Source organism: Polypterus senegalus, chromosome 4, assembly GCF_016835505.1.
Source record: "Polypterus senegalus isolate Bchr_013 chromosome 4, ASM1683550v1, whole genome shotgun sequence".
In the NCBI taxonomy this organism is placed as follows: Eukaryota; Metazoa; Chordata; class Cladistia; order Polypteriformes; family Polypteridae; genus Polypterus; species Polypterus senegalus.
Genome location: NC_053157.1, coordinates 217,487,615 through 217,500,640, shown reverse-complemented (window position 1 = coordinate 217,500,640; position 13,026 = coordinate 217,487,615).

Below are 13,026 nucleotides of genomic sequence, written 5' to 3'. Positions count from 1 at the left end.
TTCCTTACCTTCTCCAGAGGAAACAGTTTGGGTGCTCACCACTTCACAAAGTAGGGCTAGCTAGACCTCACAGCACCCCTTGGCAGCACTCACCGATCCCAAAAGGTCTGAGCCCAAGAGCTCCAATTCCTATGATTCCCTGTGTGGGATTGGGGTGCTGCCATCTAGTGTTCAGGAAGAGACAATGAGCTGTGCATGCTGTTTCTCCTTGTCCTTCCACACTGAAGGCATTCCAGCTGGGTAAGGTTCCCGGCCATCCCTCACAAAGTGCTAATAAGATAATATTTGGAAACTGGATGGATTGATGAGTGGGTGAATTGTTTGCAACACATTGGTAAGTAGGTTTCTTCTTTACATCACTGAACCTTTAGCTTTGTAAACAACTACACTAAATCTGTCAGCAATATAAACTTAAATATTGTTGGCTAATTGTTTTTAAAGCACAATTTTTCCAGATGATTCAACTGAAGACACTTTTCCTATCCCCAAAGGGATGTTACCTTTGGTGTCTTATGGGTTTCATTTGATTGGTTTGCATATCAGCAATCACTTTTAACTCAAAATTGCTGTCACAGAAAATGGCATAATTTTTTAAGCAATAAATTAAAAAGCGAGTCATAGTAAGAGTTTCTTCTGGCTGACAGTGGTAAAGGTGATGAACAATAAAGTACAAATCCAAGTTACATAACAATATACCGTAACAGGTTTGACTAATGAGAGGAGACCATTCAGCCAGTCATGCTCATTTGTTTAGCTCATAGCTAAACTGTCCCAATATCTCATGTAAATAGTTTTTAAGGGTTAGGGTTAGGTTTTAGAAAAACTTCACTGCTCATTCTTTCATCCTTGAATATTAGGTGAGCTGTATACATGTTCCCTGTCTGGAAGTGCTTTGAGTAATGAGAAAAGCGCTATATAAATGTAAAGAGTTATTATTATTATTATTATTATTATTATTATTATTATTATTACTGGCCATTAAATCTTAATGACAAAGGTAGTAAATCCTTAAAAAAACACAAAGAAAAGAAAAGCTTTTCATTATGTGGTTTATCTGCAAGTATCTATTGTGTTTTGAGATGAGAATGCTGTTTTGACCCGGTGTTTATACTCTGATGGGTGGAGCTTCCAAAAAAACTGGTAAGTATTAAATTTAAGTATTGTATAAGGAATGTATTCATGTACATTTTTTTTTTCTTAAAACTTTTTTGTTATAGCTATTTGAGAAGTTAATCATTGAAAAATACATAAATACACAAATGAATAATTTCATGCATTACGAGGTGTGGCAGAAAAGTAATGAGACTGATTATTAATTTACCAAAGTTTTTATTTTTTTCAAACATCAATGTTATCCACTTCAAAGTAGTTCCCTTGGGCAGCTGCACACCGATGGAGAAGTTGTTCCCACTGTTGGTAGCAGCGTTGGAAGTCTTCAACCGGTATGGTCTTCAGCATGTCCGTTACACTCTTTTGGATGTTTTCTAAAGTTCCGAAATGACGTCCTTTGAGGACATTTTTCAGTTTAGGATAAAGGAAAAAGTCACACAGACTGAGGTCAGGTGAATAAGGGGGCTGGGGAACCACAGGAATGCCTTTTGAGGTCAAAAATTCTGTTATGGAGAGGGCAGTTTTTTCGGCACCATTTTGGCACAGACCTTTCGCATGTGCAAATGTTCAGTCAAAATTTGATGAACGGTAAATCTGTTCAAATTTAATTGTTCACTCAACATTCTTAATGTTAAACGATGGTCTGATCTCACAAGAGTGTTCACACGTTCGATGTTTTCTTTGGTTTTTGAAGTTGAAGTCCTCCCTGAACGGTGTTCATCTTCAACGTGTTTTCTGCCTTCCAAAAATGATTTGTGCCAGCGAAAAACTTGAGCTCGGGATAAAGAATGTTCCCCATAGGCCTGTTTTAACTTTTCAAACGTCGCACTTGCCGTTTAATGGCACAAAGTTGCTCCAAATTCCGCTGTTCCATTTTGCGTGACACACAACCAAAAACACAACTTCGCTAATAGCAGTCACAAAAATCACGTAGTTAACGGAAGGAGTTGAAACTCGCACTGAGCTATGGGAGGGTACTGATACACGTGCTCTATCAAGGACAACAGCGCAGCGTTGCCAGCTCGCTTGCAGTGTTGCCAGTCTCATTACTTTTCTGCCACACCTATATTCATTACATACATAGATAGATACATACATGCCTTATAAATAAATAAATAAATAAATTTTAATATTTCATTTAGTAACAAAATCTAAAATATGTGTCTATATTTCTATTCAACATACCAAACTGCCTTTTTTTAAACTAAATTCACTCACTATCATAAATAATATTCTTTGCCTTTATTTTATTTTATCAAAAACCATACACAATTTTTGTCATTAAAAAACTAAGTGCTCTCCATCATGTATTTAAGTGCATTATAAATTTTCAGCAATTAACCTACTCCATTTTACTTTCAATAATTAAACACACCAAAAGTTCAATAAATAATTATAATTTTATTGCATGATCTTTTTTTAAATTATCCAACTTATTTTTATCTCTCTATTATTTATTAATCATTTCTTTCATTTAAACCATTTGGATAAATTGTGTTCAAGTTTTTAATTCATATATTTGCATTGGATTGTTTATTTATTTATTGTCCATTTCAGGTCATAATGTGATCACCTGGGGCCTCATGTATAAACGGTGCGTACGCACAGAAATGTTGCAGTCTTCTTCAAGGCCCATGCACGTGGGGGGGAATTGCTAGTTAAACTGGCACACTTGTCTGCGAAATAAGGAAGACAAACAGGCTACAAAACAAAGAACCCACACAGACACCATGAGAACAAGAAATTCAATGCAAACAGAAACTGAGCGCAAGAGTTGAACCGCTTATATTGGAGGTGTGAGAAAGCGGGATTAAGTAGTAAAACTGAGATAAAGGTCTGCATGAAAAATGGAGTTGATTTAAAGGGCTAATTTATAAAAAGTTAAACAACCTATTAGAAATACAAACATTTATAAATGAATTCATTAACTTAAATACAACTAAGTAACTGCAATAAGAATTTTAAAAAAATCCACAGGAATCAGAATTGGAAATGAACTGGAATTTCAGGAATTTGATTACACATAGTGTGTAAGTGCTGGAAAGAATGGACTTGCATTCTAGTTGGGGTTAAGATGATTATAATTATCTACCTAGCCAGGAAGCCATAATATAAGATCCATAGGAATGGAGGTGCAACCTGGGTGGGATGATCCTCAATTCCAATCCTAGTCGGGGTCAACAAATAATGGATAGATTGGGGGAGGTTGAATATTGGGAACAATTCATCCCCCAGTGTGAGAGGTAGCAGTATTCCTCTGGTTGCTCCTAACTTAGACACCCACAGGGTTACCTGGGAATGTAGTGTGAAATGATGATTCTGCCAGGGTCCTTGGGTGCCACCAGGGGGTGCCGTGGAAAGAGAATCTTCCTGATTCATGCAGCTTCCATGTAGCCCAGAAGTGCTTCCCGCATGTAATACCATAGCACTGGAAAAACTCCCAACTCCGACATTAAAGTAGCCTCTTTGCCTCATACAGGTGAGTCATTGGACATGGCTCACACAGGAGGAGTGGAAGGAGGTGGGCCGCCTGTACCTCCCAGGATGCCTGAAATCTGGAGGAGCTGCCATCTTGGGCAGTCCACCTAAGATGGAGGTTGGGACGACTCCCTTTTTTTGTTATACTCTTGTTTCTTTATATTTTCTTATTAAAAATTATACGTGGCCAACATTTTTTAAATTGCCTGCTTCATAAAATACAACAATCAACTTGCAATTAATGGTACAATTAAAAGAACAGTAGTGCAACAATACCAAACAATAAATACTAAACCACAGCGTGAAATAAAAATACTGTGCAATAGCTAACAACGTGCAGCCTGGAGTAGTAAACATGAGGCAGAATATGGAAGTACAATAAACTGACCAGTGTTATTATATGAGGATTTACAATCACTTTCAGAGCTTATAACCTAAGCAATAAATTCACAGTTTTGAGATTCGCTAATACTAATACAAGTGCAAAAGGGCTGTGTACTACGTATATTGTGCTTATTGGTGCTTCTGAACTGTGTGCAAGTGGGAAACTATTGGGAAGAGTTTCCTACAACTAAATAAAAGCCCATGTGTGTTGCTGGACTTGTTGTCTGCATCTGTCTTTGTCAGGTTTGGGGAGGTTGAGTGCCCCTGCAGGTCACAAAATACGTATGTTACATTACCTGCCAACTAATACAAATTGTACACGACATGTGCTTCACCCTAATTGGGGCTCATCAGGTGTACACACCTTTGCTTCCCCTTAAGGGATGAACCTTGTATATCAGCGCCTGAGGCAAAGTCTCTGACGTGGCTCCATGGCAGCAGGTTTGCTTCCTTGACAGGGTGAAGATCAGAGTATTACATTCATAGGTCTGAATCACAATCTGATTATTCAGATGGTTACCTACTAGGTAACAGTTGTGATTAGTCAGTGTAAGATATGGCCGGCCATGTACCCCGGCCAATACCCCCAAGCCGCCAGGTGGAGCCCTCCTTGCAGCATGGAGGTCCCCAGAAGACCAGCAGGGAATTATGGACCATGTAGTTTTTATGCACCGCCCTGCTGGATGCCATGGGGGCCACGAGAGGGAGCTGCAGGGAGGACCGAAGAGTTCTTCATGCCCTATGACCCGGAAGTTCGTCATAGGAAGAGCGACGGGCTTCCGGGGTGAGAAAAAACATTATTTACCCTGACCCGGAAGGAATAAGGACTTGTGGACTGTTGGGAAGGAACACCTCCGGGTCAGGGAATATAAAAGGACTGTGGGAGCTCCCAGACGATGAGCTGAGTTGGGAGGCAGGGTGGCTAAGCGTCTGGGAGAGTGGAGGATTATTATTATTATTATTGTTATTATTATTGGAGTATTTGGGAGTGGAGGGTGCTTTGTGCACATCATTGATATAATAAATATCATTATTGGACTTTTACCTAGTGTCTGACGTGGTGTCTGAGGGTGCAAGGGCGAGCAAGCATCTTATTCTATCACAATTGGCGTAGCTCGGCAGGATTCTCTGGCCGTCAGTTTGGCAGAGGACCTGTATTTAAAAATTTTATTGTGGACAGAATACCGGGAAGACAGCGCACACACACATAGGAAAAATCGCCAGAAACCTCACCTTTATCAAGTCCGTCATGGGGAAGAAGACAAAGCAGGCGCCAGCAACAGCGAGGTCTAGCTTGACATTTGGTCTGATCTCACAAGGTGTTCACCGCTGATGTTTTCTTTGGTTTTGAAGTTGAAGTCCTCCTGAACGGTGTTCATCTTCAACGTGTTTCTGCCTTCCAAAATGATTTGTGCCAGCGAAAACTTGAGCTCGTGATAAAGAATGTTCCCCATAGGCCTGTTTTAACTTTTCAAACGTCGCACTTGCCGTTTAATGGCACAAAGTTGCTCCAAATTCCGCTGTTCCATTTTGCGTGACACACAACCAAAAACACAACTTCGCTAATAGCAGTCACAAAATCACGTAGTTAACGGAAGGAGTTGAAACTCGCACTGAGCTATGGGAGGGTACTGATACACGTGCTCTATCAAGGACAACAGCGCAGCGTTGCCAGCTCGCTTGCAGTGTTGCCAGTCTCATTACTTTTCTGCCACACCTATATTCATTACATACATAGATAGATACATACATGCCTTATAAATAAATAAATAAATAAATTTTAATATTTCATTTAGTAACAAAATCTAAAATATGTGTCTATATTTCTATTCAACATACCAAACTGCCTTTTTTTAAACTAAATTCACTCACTATCATAAATAATATTCTTTGCCTTTATTTTATTTTATCAAAAACCATACACAATTTTTGTCATTAAAAAACTAAGTGCTCTCCATCATGTATTTAAGTGCATTATAAATTTTCAGCAATTAACCTACTCCATTTTACTTTCAATAATTAAACACACCAAAAGTTCAATAAATAATTATAATTTTATTGCATGATCTTTTTTTAAATTATCCAACTTATTTTTATCTCTCTATTATTTATTAATCATTTCTTTCATTTAAACCATTTGGATAAATTGTGTTCAAGTTTTTAATTCATATATTTGCATTGGATTGTTTATTTATTTATTGTCCATTTCAGGTCATAATGTGATCACCTGGGGCCTCATGTAAAAAGCGTGTGACGCACAAGAAATGTTGCAGTCTTCTTCAAGGCCCATGCACGTGGGGGGCGATTGGGAATTGCTAGTTAAACTGGCACACTTGTCTGCGAAATAAGGAAGACAAACAGGCTACAAAACAAAGAACCCACACAGACACCATGAGAACAGAAATTCAATGCAAACAGAAACTGAGCAAGAGTTGAACCAGCTTATATTGGAGGTGTGAGAAAGCGGGATTAAGTAGTAAAACTGAGATAAAGGTCTGCATGAAAAATGGAGTTGATTTAAAGGGCTAATTTATAAAAAGTTAAACAACCTATTAGAAATACAAACATTTATAAATGAATTCATTAACTTAAATACAACTAAGTAACTGCAATAAGAATTTTAAAAAAATCCACAGGAATCAGAATTGGAAATGAACTGGAATTTCAGGAATTTGATTACACATAGTGTGTAAGTGCTGGAAAGAATGGACTTGCATTCTAGTTGGGGTTAAGATGATTATAATTATCTACCTAGCCAGGAAGCCATAATATAAGATCCATAGGAATGGAGGTGCAACCTGGGTGGGATGATCCTCAATTCCAATCCTAGTCGGGTCAACAAATAATGGATAGATTGGGGGAGGTTGAATATTGGGAACAATTCATCCCCCAGTGTGAGAGGTAGCAGTATTCCTCTGGTTGCTCCTAACTTAGACACCCACAGGGTTACCTGGGAATGTAGTGTGAAATGATGATTCTGCCAGGGTCCTTGGGTGCCACCAGGGGGTGCCGTGGAAAGAGAATCTTCCTGATTCATGCAGCTTCCATGTAGCCCAGAAGTGCTTCCCGCATGTAATACCATAGCACTGGAAAAACTCCCAACTCCGACATTAAAGTAGCCTCTTTGCCTCATACAGGTGAGTCATTGGACATGGCTCACACAGGAGGAGTGGAAGGAGGTGGGCCGCCTGTACCTCCCAGGATGCCTGAAATCTGGAGGAGCTGCCATCTTGGGCAGTCCACCTAAGATGGAGGTTGGGACGACTCCCTTTTTTTGTTATACTCTTGTTTCTTTATATTTTCTTATTAAAAATTATACGTGGCCAACATTTTTTAAATTGCCTGCTTCATAAAATACAACAATCAACTTGCAATTAATGGTACAATTAAAAGAACAGTAGTGCAACAATACCAAACAATAAATACTAAACCACAGCGTGAAATAAAAATACTGTGCAATAGCTAACAACGTGCAGCCTGGAGTAGTAAACATGAGGCAGAATATGGAAGTACAATAAACTGACCAGTGTTATTATATGAGGATTTACAATCACTTTCAGAGCTTATAACCTAAGCAATAAATTCACAGTTTTGAGATTCGCTAATACTAATACAAGTGCAAAAGGGCTGTGTACTACGTATATTGTGCTTATTGGTGCTTTTGTACTGTGTGCAAGTGGGAAACTATTTGGGAAGAGTTTCCTACAACTAAATAAAAGCCCATGTGTGTTGCTGGACTTGTTGTCTGCATCTGTCTTTGTCAGGTTTGGGGAGGTTGAGTGCCCCTGCAGGTCACAAAATACGTATGTTACATTACCTGCCAACTAATACAAATTGTATACGACATGTGCTTCACCTAATTAGCTCATCAGGTGTACACACCTTTGCTTCCCCTTAAGGGATGAACCTTGTATATCAGCGCCTGAGGCAAAGTCTCTGACGTGGCTCCATGGCAGCAGGTTTGCTTCCTTGACAGGGTGAAGATCAGAGTATTACATTCATAGGTCTGAATCACAATCTGATTATTCAGATGGTTACCTACTAGGTAACAGTTGTGATTAGTCAGCCAGTTGGCAAACATCTGCCACGTCCTCTCAGTTGCAAGAATCATAGACATCTAATACGGTACCTGCCAAATAATACAAAGACTACATGCCATATGTTTCACCCTAATTGAAGCTCATCAGGTGTATTCAACTTTTTCTTTCCCCTACAGATATTAAACCTCGGACCTCAGCGCCTGAGGTGAAGCCTCTGATGTTGTGCCACAGTGACTGGTTTTCTTACTTGACAGACAGGTGAAGATTGGAGTATTACATTCATAGGTCTGAATCACAACCTGATTATTTAGATGGTTAACTACCAGGTACTGTTTGTGGTTGGCTGGCCAGTTGGCAAACCTTCGTCATATTCTAACCAACCAAATAATAAGATTCCTCCTCCTCCATAAAGACCACCATCGTTTCAGCAAAAGGGACTCTTATCCTTCCTGATGTAGCTTGTCCTTCAATAAAATGCAGCCAACAAGGAATACTAGAAATCACTGCGCAGCTATTGGCCAATGATAAACTAATGTTTCATGGGGTGAAAAAAGAGACATACAGTCCCTTCTTTGAGAAGATCCTGTCATGGGAGGGACAGAGAGATTGCCTTCTTAGTTCCCAAGGTATGTACCCAAACCAGTCTTTGTTATTTTATGTGTTATTTTAATTTGAGCAAAGTCTCTTCCATCTGATATTCTTTGAAGGTACAGCCTATCCACATCCAATTTGGGTGGTGCATCTTTTCCATTGTAAGCAGTTTTCTTGTTTTGTGATCTATTATCTTTAGTTCTTTTAATTTCCAGTTAATGATGCTGAAACACTTGGTGACGACTGGGACTGCAAGAGTGTTGATTGCATCTATTCTGTGGAAGGCTTTCAGTTCTGATTTAAGCACCAGCCAGATTTGTCTGTAATACTCTTTTTTAATTTTCTCTTTCATCTTTGAGCATTGTATTCCATCTCCTTCATTCACACCAAAGTATTTGTATGTGTCCTCTTGTTCTAAATCTTGGATAACAGAATCTAGATCAAGCTCAGTATTCTCAGAGTTTATTAACTTCCCTCGTTTAAGAGCTGTTTTGGCACGTTTGTCAATGCAAAATTTCCAATGGGGAAGTCATCACTAATATATACTAAACTTCTTCTTCCTCTGCTGCTCCCGTTAGGGGTCACCACAGCGGATCATCTTCTTCCATATATTTTTGTCCTCTGCATCTTGTTCTGTTACACCCATCACCTGCATGTCCTCTCTCACCACATCCATAAACCTTTGCATAGGCCTTCCTCTTTTCTTCTTCCCTGGCAGTTCTATCCTTAGCATCCTTCTCCCAATATACCCCGCATCTCTCCTCTGCACATGTCCAAACCAATGCTATCTCGCCTCTCTGACTTTGTCTCCCAACCGTCCAAATTGAGCCGACCCTCTAATGTACTCTTAATTTTAATCCTGTTCATCCTCGTCATATCCAATGCAAATCTTATCATCTTTAACTCTTCCACCTCCAGCTCTGTCTCCTGCTTTCTGCTCAGTGCCACCATCTCCAACCCATATAACATAGCTGGTCTCACTACCGTTCTGTAGACCTTCCCTTTCACTCTTGCTGATAGCCGTTTGTCACAAATTACTCCTGACACTCTTCTCCACCCATTCCACCCTGCCTGCACTGTCTTTTTCACCTCTCTTCCACAATCCCCATTACTCTGTACTGTTGATCCCAAGTACTTAAACTCATCCACCTTCGCCAACTCTACTTCTTGCATCCTCACCATTCCACTGACCTCCCTCTCATTTACACACATGTATTCTGTCTTGTTCCTGCTGACCTTCATTCCTCTCCTCTGTAGAGCATATCTCCACCTCTCCAGGGTCTCCTCAACCTGCTCCCTACTATCGCTACAGATCACAATGTCATCAGCAAACATCATAGTCCATGGGGACTCCTGTCTAATCTCCTCTGTCAACCTATCCATCACCCTTGCAAATAAGAAAGGGCTCAGAGCCGATCCCTGATTTAATCCCCTTCTACCGCAGACCTCACAACTGTCACACTTCCCTCGTACATATCCTGTACAACTGTTATGTACTTCTCTGCCACTCCCAGCTTCCTCATACAATACCACAGCTCCTCTCGAGGCACCCTGTCATATGCTTTCTCCAGGTCCACAAAGACACAATGTAACACCTTCTGGCCTTGTCTAAACTTCTCCATCAACATCCTCAGAGCAAACATTGCATCTGTGGTGCTCTTTCTTGGCATGAAACCATACTGCTGCTCACTAATCATCACCTCACTTCTTAACTTAGCTTCCACTACTCTTTCCCATAACTTCATGCTGTGGCTCATCAATTTTATTCCCCTGTAGTTACTGCAGTCCTGCACATCCCCCTTATTCTTAAATATCGGCACCAGTACATTTTTTCTCCACCACTCAGGCATCCTCTCACTTTCCAAGATTCCATTAAACAATCTGGTTAAAAACGCCACTGCCATCTCTCCTAAACACCTCCATGCTTCCATAGGTATGTCATCTGGACCAACGGCCTTTCCATTTTTCATCCTCTTCATAGCTGTCCTTCCTTCCTCCTTGCTAATCCGTTGCACTTCCTGATTCACTATCTCCACATCATCCAACCTCTTCTCTCTCTCGTTCTCTTCACTCATCTGCCTCTCAAAGTACTCTTTCCATCTGCTCAACACACTCTCCTCGCTTGTGAGTACATTTCCATCTTTATCCTTTATCACCCTAACCTGCTGCACATCTTTTCCAGCTTGGTCCCTCTGTCTAGGCAATCGGTACAGGTCATTTTCTCCCTCCTTAGTGTCCAACCTCTCATCATATGCCTTTTCTTTAACCTTCACCACCTTTCTCTTCACGTTGCCTTATCTCCTTGACCTCTTGTCTACTTTCTGCATTTCTCTGACTATCCCACTTCTTCTTTGCCATCCTCTTCCTCTGTATTTCTTCATTCCACCACAAGGTTTCTTTTTCCTCCTTCCTCTTACTAAATGTCACACCAAGCACCCTTCTTGCTGTCACCCTTACCACATCTGCTGTAGTTTCCCAGCTGTCTGGTAACTCTTCACTGCCACCCAGTGCCTGTCTCACCTCCTCCCTAAACTCAACCTTGCAGTCTTCCTTTTTCAACTTCCACCATTTGATCCTTGGCTCTGCCCTCATTCTGTTCCTCTTCTTGATCTCCAACGTCATCCTACAGACCACCATCCTATGATGCTTAACTGCACTTTCCCCTGCCACCACTTTGGAGTCTTCAATCTCCTTCAGATCAACTCTTCTGCATGTAATCTACCTGTGTGCATCTTCCTCCACTCTTGTGCGTAACCCTATGTTCCTCCCTCTTCTTAAAATAGATGTTCACCACAGCCATGTCCATCCTTTTGGCAAAATCCACTATCCTCTGACCTTCTTCATTCCTCTCCTTGACACCATGCCTATCCATCACCTCCTCATCTCCACTGTTCCCTGTTGCCCATTGAAATCCACTCCAATCACCACTTTCTGTCCTTTGGGCACACTGTTCATCACTTCATCCAACTCACTCCAAAAATCTTCTTTCTCACCATTGCACACCCAACTTGCAGTGCATATGCACTAACAACATTCATCATCACACCTCCAATTTCCAGCTTCATAATCATTACTCTGTCTGACACTCTTTTCACCTCCAAAACACTCTTGACATACTGTTCCTTCAGAATAACCCCTACTCCATTTCTCCTCCCATCCACACCATGATAGAACAATTTGAATCCACTCCGATCCACCTGGCCTTACTCCCCTTCCATTTAGTCTCTTGCATGCACAATATATCAACCTTCCTTCTCTCCATCATATCTGCTAACTCTCTCCCCTTACCAGTCATACTGCCAACATTCAAAGTTCCTACCCTTAGTTCCACTCTCTTTACTTTCCTCCTCCTCCTGCATCCAGACACGTCTCCCCCTCTTCTTCTCCTTCTTCTTCTTTGGCCAACAGTAGCCCAATTTACGCCAGCATCCTGTTGGCTAACAGTACTGGTGGCGGTCGCTGTTAACCCGGAGCTCGACCAATCCGGTATGGAAATTTGTATTGTTGTCCGCATATTGATTTGGCAAAATTTTACACCAGATGCCCTTCCTGACGTAACCCTCCCCATTTTTCTGGGCTTGGGACCGACACGAAGAAACACACTGGTTTGCTTTATCTGAATAAACCTATATTCCTCTATTCAGATATATCACAAATTAAAAATTAGTCTTATTATCACATAATGTAATAAAGCATAATTTTAACCACAATACACTATGCCTAACACACAGTTGTGTATCTATACAAAGTGTGGTCTTCTAGTTCATAAATCAATTTGCCATGGAATCTTAACCATTGTTGCTTCTCCAACAAAAATAAAATAAGCTGTATGGTGTTGAATGTGCTGGAGAAATAGAAAAACATGAACGTCCAAACACTCCCTTCTTTGTTTGAGTTGTGTACGCTCCACTCAAGAAAGAGATAAGAAACTGCTTTCTACTCCAATATGACCCTGGAAGTCAAATTGTGAAGAATATCTAATGTTGAGAACACTGGAGCAGAACATGTTTTTATCTATTAATGAACAGTCAGGAAGTGTTATGGCAACTGAGAGATGAGACAGTGGAGAAGCCAGAACAAAATCCATTTAGTAAAGTGCTGTAACCAGCACACATTTTTATTAAAATGTTTTATTTGTTACTTTGTTACTCTGTCTTTAATCATCCCTCTGTAGCTCGTTTTGTTCAAATATTTTTTGCTCAATATTTTGGGAATCTTATAAAGTGTCCTAATCTTGTTAGTCCCCTTGGGTAAATATGTCAGCCAAATATACATCCCCTGATAGTAATTCTTCTTCTTCTTTTTAAATATATATATATATATTTTTTTGGTGGAGAAATTCTGCGCAGGACCTCCAGTTATACATTACATTCAGGTAAACTTGGAAAAAATGCATTTCTATGCAATAGAAGGAGACACATTA